Source organism: Ovis canadensis, chromosome 2 (assembly GCF_042477335.2).
Source record: "Ovis canadensis isolate MfBH-ARS-UI-01 breed Bighorn chromosome 2, ARS-UI_OviCan_v2, whole genome shotgun sequence".
Classification (NCBI taxonomy): domain Eukaryota; kingdom Metazoa; phylum Chordata; class Mammalia; order Artiodactyla; family Bovidae; genus Ovis; species Ovis canadensis.
In genome coordinates, this window is record NC_091246.1 from 17,977,407 (window position 1) to 17,978,409 (window position 1,003).

The 1,003-nt window shown below is 45.3% G+C and overlaps 1 non-coding gene across 1 annotated transcript; it reads left to right on the plus strand.

Annotated features, from left to right (window-relative positions):
- The first annotated feature begins 550 nt into the window (after nucleotides 1-550).
- Nucleotides 551-749, plus strand: LOC138434941 (U2 spliceosomal RNA). The gene has a single exon (XR_011254996.1). It is a non-coding gene; the product is annotated as a U2 spliceosomal RNA (small nuclear RNA).
- Nucleotides 750-1,003: the final 254 nt, after the last annotated feature.

Here is a 1,003-nt window from a genome sequence, read left to right on the forward strand (position 1 = left end):
ATGCCATGATCAGATGTTTAGACCCTGCCTGTAGTGGTGGAGACTCGTGGAAGGCAAGAGAGGTGAGATCAAGTATGCTTTCCCTTCATTTGTGGATTATGAACAGTAGGCAGCTCATCTATCTTAAAAGGCATTGTGAGTTGGCTAAAATTTGAGTAGCGGAAGTTGCTAGAGTTTAAGAGATGAATTGTAGGTTGAAGAAGGAGTTAGAATGACTATCGCATTCTGGGGAAGATGCATATGAGACTCCAGGAAAAGTGGAAAAGAAGCATGGAAAGAGACACAGTGTAGCATGTTGGAAAGAATATGGACTTGAAGTCTGATACACCTGGATTTCTATTCCTCTTTCATCCTTTATTAGCTCTGTGACTTCTGACAGGTTACCTAACTTCATCTGTTAGAAGAGGCAAATAATCCCTACCTCTGAGCATTTGGTTGTGAATTTGAAGTGATGTAGCCTATATATTCTGGCTTGCTGCGATTCATGGGGTCGCAAAGAGTCAGACACGACTGAGCGACTGAACTGAACTGAGCTGAACTGAGCCTATATATCACTTCTTGGCCTTTTGGCTAAGATCAAGTGTAGTATCTGTTCTTATCAGTTTAATATCTGATACGTCCTCTATCTGAGCACAATAAGTATTAACGGGCTTCCTTGGTGGCTCAGACGGTAAAGCGTCTGCCTGCAATGTGGGAGACCTGGGTTCGATTCCTGGGTCGGGAAGATCCCCTGGAGAAGGAAATGGCAATCCACTCCAGCACTCTTGCTTGGAAAATCTCATGGACGGAGGAGTCTGATAGGCTATAGTCCATGGGGTCACAAAGAGTCGGACACGACTGAGCGACTTCACTTTCACTTTTCAGCCTATATATAATGGAGAAGGCGATGGCACCCCACTCCAGTACTTTTGCCTGGAAAATCCCATGGACGGAGGAGCCTGGTAGGCTGCAGTCCATGGAGTCTTGAAGAGTCGGACACGACTGAGTGACTTCACTTTCACTT